The sequence below is a fragment of the Choloepus didactylus genome, chromosome 1 (assembly GCF_015220235.1).
Source record: "Choloepus didactylus isolate mChoDid1 chromosome 1, mChoDid1.pri, whole genome shotgun sequence".
Classification (NCBI taxonomy): Eukaryota; Metazoa; Chordata; class Mammalia; order Pilosa; family Megalonychidae; genus Choloepus; species Choloepus didactylus.
Window position 1 is genome coordinate 132026020 of NC_051307.1, and position 9956 is coordinate 132035975.

The window sequence follows — 9956 nt, forward strand, 5'->3', positions numbered from 1 at the left end:
TTTCTTTCCTATACTGTCCCTATTTTATTTTTGTATTGAGATTTTACTTGCCTGTAGAAAAAATTGAAATGAATTCCTTTCTTGACTATTCCCTCATTAAGTTTGTTTAACAATATTTCATATTTTTATGTTTGATAGAAATCATCAATGAAGCATTCTGGGTCTGGATGTGAGTGTGTGTGTGAGAGAGAGAAAAAGAGAGAGAAAGAGAGAGAGAGAGAACTTTTGAAACAACAAATTCCAGTTCTTAATAAGTTCAGGAATATTCACATTTCCCATTGATTTTTATGTCAGTTTTAGTATTTTGTATTTTCTAGAAAGTTGTCAGTTTCATCTAAATTGTCAAATGTATTGGTATAAAATTGTTTACAATATATGTATATTATGTATAATTATATCTCTTATAATGTTTGATGTTTATTTATTGCTTCTTTATTTCTGTGCTGGACAGTCTTGTCATATAGTGATGAATTTTAAGTCTTTTCCAAGGAACACTTTTCATTTGATTGATTCTTTCTACTTTATGTTTGTTTTTCATTTCACTTATTTCAGCTCCATTTATTTTTCTTCATACTTTCCTTGGGTTTAAATTTCTGTTATTTTACTAATTCCTTTCATTGGATGCATAGTTAACTGATTTTTACTCCTTTCCAATTTCTATTTTTTTGTATGTTTATTTCTGGAAAAACCTTTAACTTCATTTTGAAGGACACTGTCTTGGAGTATTGTTGGGTTTTGTTTTTTTATTTTGTTTTTGGTTGCTTGCCCCACTTCTGTCCCCAGCATTTTGAAAATATCATTATGTTTCACAGTTGGCTTTCATTGTGCTTCTGGCATCTGTGATATGATGTCTTTCACCGGTTTTGGAAAATGCTCACTCTTTTCTCTTTAAATATTTCTTCAACTCTCTATTCTTTTTCTCTTCGTCTGGGGTTCCAGTTATACACCTGTGTTAGAAGTCTTTAATCAATTTACATGACTTTCATGACTTTTTCTCTATTTTTCTTATCTCTTTATCTCTGATTAGTCATGCAGGTATATTTTCTCCCCCTCCATTCTCCAGTTTGCTAAGTCTGTTTTCTGTTTGTTTTTAAATCCATTCATTGAGTCCTTAATTTCTATGATTAAAATTTCAATTCCAGAAATTCTTTTTGTTTCTTTTATTGTTTTCAATCTACAGTTGGAATTATCCATCTTGTTTTCTATTTCTTGAGAGCTTTTCAACCTAGCTATTTAAACACCTTTTTTGATGTCTTCATTTTCTTTTCCCCCAGTGGTGCTGTCTCTATTGTCTATTATTTCACCCAATTTTCAATAATATTACCATTTCTCTTCATGGATTTGGTAATTTTTGACTGAGTGATGAACATTTTGTGTGAAAATTGTACAGGTAATTTGAGGCCTCTGGTGATACTATGTACTTCAAGAGAGGACATAAATTTGCTTCTGGCATCTGACATTTAACCATCCCAGATCAACTAAATAAGAAATTAAGATTATTCAAAGCTGAATTTCATATCTTGTTAAGAAAAGTCTATCTTTAGTTCATCCTTTCTCTTGAGAAATAATCATGTAGATTGACAGCAATAACAACAAAATCCCAAATGGATTACCAGCCCACTCTCCTCCCTTGGTTTGTCCTGAACTATGACTTTTATGCTCCTAGCCCTGTAAGTCTCCAAATTTTCTTCTACCCCCAATTCTTATCCCTACAACAAATTAAAACAGATTTTTTTAAAATGTTATGTCATTTTTGTAGTATATTAATTAGGTCCACATTGCCTAGTCCAATATTAATGGAGTCAGATTGTTATTTTAAAAACAGATACTGCTTGTTAATTTTAAAATAAATCAAATGAATTTTATTTATGGCTTTTGTACCCAAACATCCAAATGGATTATTTTTTTTACTTTTAACATTGTTTCCGCTTATTTGTATTTCAACTTATTTGTATTTCCTTTGGTACAAATGATGTGAACTATAAATAACAATTTTTCCAGTCCATTTTCATGTCTCTACATTTTTACTTTTTTTTCTCTTGCCACTTGCATCACTTAAAATGTTAAGTAATAGAGGTTATACTGGATATCATTTTTCTTGAATTACATTAAGGAGTTTGAGATAGTGACCATGTAACATGGCATTTTTTTGATATTTTTAAAAAAACATGCTATATTAGTGTTGACCTATCCCTCTATGATTTATCAGAGATGGCTGTTGAACAGTATTAAATACTTACCATGATTTTAAAAAATATGACAAGTTTTAAATCCCTAAATCTACTATCTATGCATAACATAATTATGAATTCTGGTAATGTACTGTTTGCTACTGTAATGTACTGTTTGCTACTTTTGTATTTTTAAATTTGAATCTATATGCTAAATGTATGGGATCTGCCTATCTAATTTTATCTTGTGCTACCTTTGTCTGCTCTTGGTAAGAATTTAGTATTAGCAACAAAAAAGAACTTTCTTATATAAGCTTACACACTTGCAGATATATATCTATGGAGACAGTGATATGCATGCATACATATATGTCCATATATATACAGAGAGAATTATATATAGACACATAGAAATAATATAATGCATTTTATTTATAATTCTAGAATTAATTCAACTATTATTTGTGCTTTGAAAATGCTGCATAGGAACTTCGAAAAGAAGGTGTGTTGTCTTTTATTTGGAATCAAAGTAAAATATCCAACTTAAAGCTAGCTTATTTACTAAGATATTTGTTGTTTTTCATCTCCTTATATTTTGTCTATCTGATTTGTTATGGGCTGAAGGACATAATTTAATATCTCCTACTGTTCTTGAAATACTGATTATTTAACCTTTTTTTCCAAGTAGTTTTGCTATAAAAATTCTTGCATATTATTTAGGATGTAACTGTCCCTTGTTATCATATTTCATGAGGGATTACAATCTTCTTCATAGTAGGATATGTTGAACACATCTTGTCTTTACACACATATTTTTACTTTCTTGTTTGCACTTCTGTGAAGCTTTGTTTTAGGCCTGACTCTAATATGTCACAATACTATTGGCTTTTGCTTTGTGTTCTATAATTCTTTTTCTTTCAAAGCTGAATTTATCATTTAAATAAAATTATATGAAAATACTTCTGTCATCTTATTTGGTGTTATAGTTATAGGATACAAAGACTTATTTAACTTTTTTATTAATTACTTTGCTTAATTTTATGTGTTTGTCCTTTCTGAAAAAAAGATGGCATTATTCTAGTTTATTTTTAGTTTTCCCAGTAGTTACTATCATAACATTTTTCTCTTTTCATTTAAGAACTTCGCACACCAGGAAAAACAGGGAATTTTATATCCTTCCTTTTCTTCTGATCATCCTCACTTTCATACTTAATTTTGGTTGGTTATAGTATTATTAGTTATTTTCATGTTTGCCTTTAAGACTTTAAATGCTAATAAGTATATTACTTGATTGACTATTATAAATATATTTTGACCTGTTTTGAAATATGGGGAAATCAATATTCACAATCTCCTACATTTTTTCTCCCTCTAATTCCTGTCTTTGCTTAGCTATATTATTAGTTCAACCTGGTTTTCATGATTTATAGCAAGTAAACTATTCTGAAACCATGCTTTTCACAAGTTTAGATCTTCAGTTAAATTGATTCAATGTGTATTGTCAGTTATTTTATCACTACATTACTATTACTATTCCTATCCGAAGCTGGCAGAAATTTGTCATTTTGTAACATTTTGAAAGCTTCATGGGAACCATATTCCCTAAATTCTTATATTTGAAAATATCATTGGTTGCTGTTATGTTTGAATGAAAGTTTGAAAGCCATGTGATTCCTGGACATAATTTCACATAATTTCCCTGAGGATGTTGTAGACATAGCTATGTTACCATACAGCACTAAATGTTGCTGTGGAGTATTCCAAACCCAAATAGAGCCTTCCATTTAAAGCTTACCTGTTTTTTATTCCAGTGGTGATTGTTCCTTGGATTTCTATGGGATTCATTCTTTAGTTTACAATCAGGTACATTTATTAACATATTTCTCAATGTTAATGAATCTGTATTTTTCTGAGCATTCAACAGACTGTCAATACACATATACAAAATTTTTCATAATTGTTTCCTTAAATTATATCTGTTTGTTTTATGTTTTCTATTTTCTTCCTGGAAAACAAATATGCCTAGGCTTTCTCTTTTTCTATCTTACATATGATTTATAATACTACTTTCTACAGGTGAGGATGTAAATCTGCTTTTTTCTTTCTCTGAATAAGCTATTTCTGTTATATAATCAATTATATTAATCCAAGTTGATAGATCGGGCACACATATTTCATTGGGTATGTGTTCTGGGAAGGGTTGCCTATATTACACAAACCAGACTTTTATATCCTGCTTTCAAGTAGAAATCAGCAATGAAGGGCAAACTAACTACAATAAGAATGAAAACTAATGAATAATGTGAATAATATGTTATTCACAGATGATTAATGCCAAAATTTAATTAGTATAAATATAAAAATTAATCATTGGTCTACTCCAAATTTATTTGCATATGTGTGTGTATTACCTAAAAATAGTCATTGTGCTTTTGGAATTTGTTCTATGTGTCATTCGTACAAGGATAAACATTCAGTGTTTGTGGGCATTGAGATCTGGGCACTCATTAGATCTTGAGTTTTCAGTCAGATGTTATTCAATCTCTCAATATATGATAAGGTACAGCAATTGCAAGATACTAAAAAACTCTCATCTACTGAAGAGAGATTATTTCCATTTAAATCAACAAAAACACTTTTATTAACAGTGTTGTGTTATTTCTCAAACCAAAGAAAACTGCAATCCTCATTAAGATCATTTATATCAATCCATGGCAAACACTAAATTAATGTTGCGTGACCATAAGAAACAAAATCTAAAAGAAACGTTTATTTTTACTCTGTTTTAGTAGTACTCAGCTGATCTCTACAGAGGAAATAAAATGAGATATGATCTATGAAACTTGCTTAAAATGGAAACAAAAATATTTCTACCATTCTTTTCCACTAAAATTTTCTATGCAGAAGCTTAAGGAAACAGAACTACAGAAAGACCTTATTTTGTTCTGTGATTTTTAAAACTTTTTGTCAAAACATTAAAAATGTTATTACTCTAGGTTATAAATGCAAAGTGACAAGAAAAAATAGTAAAACATTTATTTAGTACACTGCAATTTAAACATTAGAAACATTAAGAAATAAGGTTTTGTATTTCTTTATAAGGTTTCATATTTCTTTATAAAAATTATCAGGTGAATTTGAAGACTGCTTGTTTCTTCTTCTCATCACATAGGCCATCAGAGAGTTGAGGTTATAGGGCACTAACTATTTTGAAACCTAAGAAAAAGCAAGCATTTGAAAGGAGAGATGAGACTTCAGCAATTGCTTGCACATGTTAGATGCTGGATGCCATACAAGTCAGTATAAACATTCAGCTAGAGTTTTCAATGAATTGCTAAAAGCTGAGTATAGGCTGCAGTGAGGGTTACAGAATTGAGGCACTGATGGAAACTCTGGAAGCTGCAGATACAAATGGCTGTCATATCCAGTTTTTACCCATGGGCCTCACTAGATGCTCTTGAGAAAGAGTGGGGTACAGAAGAGATTGGAAATTGTCTCCCTCATGGGGCAGGCCTGGACTATGGGAACAGCAGCTATTGCAGTAAGTACATGAAGCCCTACCCAGATTATTCTCCCTCACCTCTTCTGTAGTTAAAATAATCCCAAACCACTAGAGGAAGGAGAACAAATCCGGGTACCTTTAGGGAACATCTGAAAACTCATTGTAGCTAGGGAAAGAGTACAGAAACAGCCTCTACCCTTAGATAATGGGAAGGAACATATCCTGCACCCAGACCAGTAGCGTTCTCCTATAGCTGGGATCAGGAAATGTTCCTGAGAAGGTCCACTCCTGACACACAGGAGCACAGCATCTGTCCAAGACAGAGGCTGAACTAGAACAACTGAAAACACCCACAGCTCCTCCCCAACAGGATACTTAGCACTCAGTAACAACTAATAATGGTAGAGTGGAGGAGTGTCAGAAACATTGAGGAAAGTCTTCTCTGTATACAGGCAAAAAGAGAAGGCCTAAAGTTGAGGGTAGTGAAAGCACTGAGGACAACCTTTTGACAGGAAAAATTTGAAGCCCATGGTGCATTGAGGGTCTTATAACAGCAATAAAACCCAAATCTAAATACTGTCAACCCAGAATTTCATAGCCAGTGACAATACTGATCCAAAATGAAGAAGAGATAATGGCTTTTGTTCTGGATAAAACTGACCTGTACCAAGATAAATATGACTGAGAGTCTTTCAGGCAGAATTAATATGGTACTAGACAGAAACTTGGAGCTACACAAACAAAATATTGAGGAGTGCTGGAAAAGGCCATTTTAGTCTTTGAGGCTGCCAAATTGCAGTGTACCAGAGATGAGCTGGCTTTTAGCAATGGTGATTTATTAGCTTACAAGCTTACAGTTATGACATCATGAAAATGTCCAAATCAAGGCATCATGAAGCCATGCTTTCTCCCTAAAGACCAGCTGCCGGCAATCCTGGACTCACCGTCACTTGGCAAGGCACAAGCAGCATCTGCTGGTCCCTCCCTCAGCTTCTGGGTTTCAATTCTTTCATCTTCTGGCTTCTGGGGCTTTCTCTCCTAGCTTCTGTGCCTTTCTCTCTGTATTCATCCTGTGTATAAAGGACTCCAGCAAGAGGATTAAGACCCATGCTGGGCCACACCCCAACTGGAGTAACCTAATCAAAAACTCCCACCCACAATAGGTTCACACCCACAGGAATGGATTAACTATAAGAACATAATTTTCTGGGATCCATAAAGCCTCAAAATCATCACAGAGGCATAGAGGATATAAATTTTTTTTATTTCATTACTCTAAGGAGATGTCTATTATGTTATGCAATGAAAAAGACTGGACAAAAAAAGAAAATATAGAGGTTAAAGGAAGGCTGATAATTATGTGAGACAAGCAGCCCTCACTAATATACCTGTCCTCATGATAACTCAAGGGACCAGATTTCTGGAGGTTTTCAAAAATGCCATTTAAAAATGCCAGAGAATCACTCTAAAATCAGAAAATGAACTTGGGAAGATCTACTTTAAAATTACATGCGGATAAAGGAGCACAGTTGGTGTGGTGAGCTGGGCAAAGCGGATCACGGGCAAGGAGAGCAGCTTCAGCCTGTGTGACCTGATGGCGCCAGTGTGGCCTCAGCCTGGAGAGGATTCGAGGTGACCAACAACTTGATGACTTCATCATTCAACTTGATGAAGAAGTAGAGGGTATGCGGAGTACCATTCTAGTTCCTCAGCAACAACTGAAGGGGACACACCAGCAGTTGGCTCAGTACCAACAGCAGCAGTCACAAGTCTCAGCCTCAAGCACCAGCAGGACTACAACTTCTGAACCTGTAGAACAGGCAGAGGCCACAAATAAAGATTGCAGTCTTCTGGCTACTGGACCAAGCAATGGTAGCTCCTTCCATCAGAGGATGTCTGGGTATGGATTTCAGAGGGAAGGGAATGCAACTGAAGATGACTTTCCTTCTTTTCCAGGAAATTGTAATAAGTTCTCCTGCAGCTCTGAAGAGAGCATTGACAGAGGAGGTAGTAGTTATGTAAAACAATTCAGTGTGGGGTATGAAAGTGTAGACTCTCCCAAGGGCAGTGAAAACTCTCTCAAATGACACAAACTCCAATCATGACCCTCAAGAGGAGAGAGCAGTGGGTGGAAAAGTTAACCAAACTGTGGGTTCCTGTCATGTTCAGAAGTGTTGGAATTCAATGTAAATGTACAGGGTTCAGTTTTATAATATTTTTACAGTAAATTTTTATACAGTGCCATTTAATTTGAGAGAGGTACGGTCCAGAAAATTAATACATGCTTTTTGTCACAATTTGCTTGTGTTTTTTTTCTTTTTCTTTTTTTTTCCTTTTTTTTTTGTTTGAATACCTCTGCCACTTTGGAAATTGTAACAGTTACTTTTAATGTTGCTGAAAGGATATTTTGTGTAGGGATAAGTTATTTTTATGTATGAGTTAATGTGAAGTTGTAAATGGAGATCTTTCCTTAAAGCGTAACACAATGATGTCTGTATAAATCTATATATTTAGAACCTGTGCTGTGTAAGGGCATTCTTACTTATACTGTTATTGCACTTATGCAACATTCAGATTTGTTATAGTGGATGTGGGTTTATGTCTGCCAACTAAAAGTTGGACTTTTGATGGAGTCCTGTAGTAGTTTCAGTGTGATATACAGTTTTTTCCCACCATACACATGTACATTTTCTCTTTAGGTGACTGAATGTTTAAAAAATTTGTATGCATAGTTACTCAGTTTTTATGAATTGTTGTATCATGTTAATGCATATCACTCTGTGACTCTAATATGTCTTACCTATACTTACTGAGCCTAAATAAAGATTTTTATTGTAACTCTTTCAAAAAAAATTACTTCAGGATAATCACTGGCACTCTTTTAAGATAGCCACTTAATATTAATGGAAGAGTTTGAATGGAAACTTGCAAAACTTTTACATCAAATTATTCAATATTGGAATAACCAGTTGGCTACTCCACTCAATCAACATTGTTCATGAAACTTTAAAATTCTGATATTTCTGGCCCATGTCTTCTCCTTATTTTTGTAAAATTATACAGTTGAGCGATGGACAAGAGCCCAAATCTCAGGGTTCCTTTGAATATCTCCTCATGGCTACATACAACTACACCATTATGGGTTTTTTTATAAGTTCTAGCCAATTTTTCATAATTCTCAGGATAGATTGAAGCTATTCCTTTCCAGAAAGTAATGGGGAATCATGATATCTCTCTAGCTACAGAAGTATTCATTTTACTGAGACTGTCATTAAATAGCTTTATACAGACTTCCCACATATTCAGAAGACCAACTTCCTGTTCAGTACATAATATTAATGTAAAGTAGAATAAATTAATGAAATTCGGAAACTAAAATAAGCAGAGCCCTCAGAGATCCTCAAACTCACACATATTTCTATTGACTTTAACAATATCTTCAACTCCTTTAGGGAGATATCAGTCTCGCCTTATAATTTAGTAACGTACTATACCATGAACCTATAAATATTAACTCCAATTCTAGACTTTACTCTATTGTAATCATATATGGCCCAATAATACGGGAGACTCATGCATTACATCCAGTCTTATCAACCGCATGAATGGGTGGCCTTACCTACAAGCCCTGCATGAACTAAAAACTGAAGACCTAATCTTTTGGAAGAGAAAGAGAAACATAGACCATAAACTCCAAATGGGAAGGAGCTTATTGGGTGATGATAATAAGCGGCAGAGCAGTAAAATTCCAAGAGGTAGATCCTTGGATTTACATGTTCCAACTAGAGACCTCAGACTTTCCAGAGGAATATGGTCTTCAAACTGAGTTTCTAGCCAACACCTTCAAATCGATGTATGAGTCCATGAAATACACAGCATCTACCCAAAATCCATGGAATAAGATCCACATGATCAGAGTTAGATTCTGCCACATTTTATCCTACCGGATTTTGGTCTTTATTGCCCTAGCCATTTTCTTTCCTCTTAACTGCTTTCAGGTTTTGGACTGTTACCTCTAAGAAGGATTCCTATAAGATCTCTATTCTGAATATTGCTTTTGTCATTCTTGTTTATTCCTTACTATTAAGGAATAAGTCCAATACCTTACCACAATTTACTCATTATTTGGAAAAAAATTTCAATCAAACAAACTTTAGGATTTGTATTTCACTTCTTTGAGTTTAACAAACTTGCTTTAGTGCCAGTTATTTTTATTTATTATGATTACTATTATTATTATTGGTAATAAATCAGTTGGTTTCCTGAGCAGATGGACTCAAAGC

At 33.7% G+C, this 9956-nt stretch overlaps 1 pseudogene; it reads left to right on the forward strand.

Annotated features, from left to right (window-relative positions):
• Nucleotides 1–5622: 5622 nt before the first annotated feature.
• On the forward strand, nt 5623–7886 carry LOC119523847 (annotated as a pseudogene).
• Nucleotides 7887–9956: the final 2070 nt, after the last annotated feature.